Source organism: Nannospalax galili, unplaced genomic scaffold, assembly GCF_000622305.1.
Source record: "Nannospalax galili isolate Female #2095 unplaced genomic scaffold, S.galili_v1.0 scaffold1160, whole genome shotgun sequence".
NCBI lineage: Eukaryota > Metazoa > Chordata > Mammalia > Rodentia > Spalacidae > Nannospalax > Nannospalax galili.
The window spans coordinates 102,683-102,907 of NW_008345474.1; positions in this window are offsets into that span (position 1 = coordinate 102,683).

A 225-nucleotide genomic window follows, 5' to 3' on the forward strand; every position below is an offset into this window, starting at 1 on the left:
ATATTTGGGTCTTCAATTTTGTTCCATTGACCTATGGGTCTATTTTTGTTGCCGGTACCATGTTGTTTTTATGACTATAGCTCTGTAATGCAACTTGAAATCTGCTATAGTAATCCCCTTGGCATTGCTCTTAGTGCTCAGGGCTGTTTTGGCTATCTGAGGTCTTTTGTGCTTCCTTATGAATCTTAGGATGGTTTTTCCCAATTCTGTGAAAAATGTCACAGG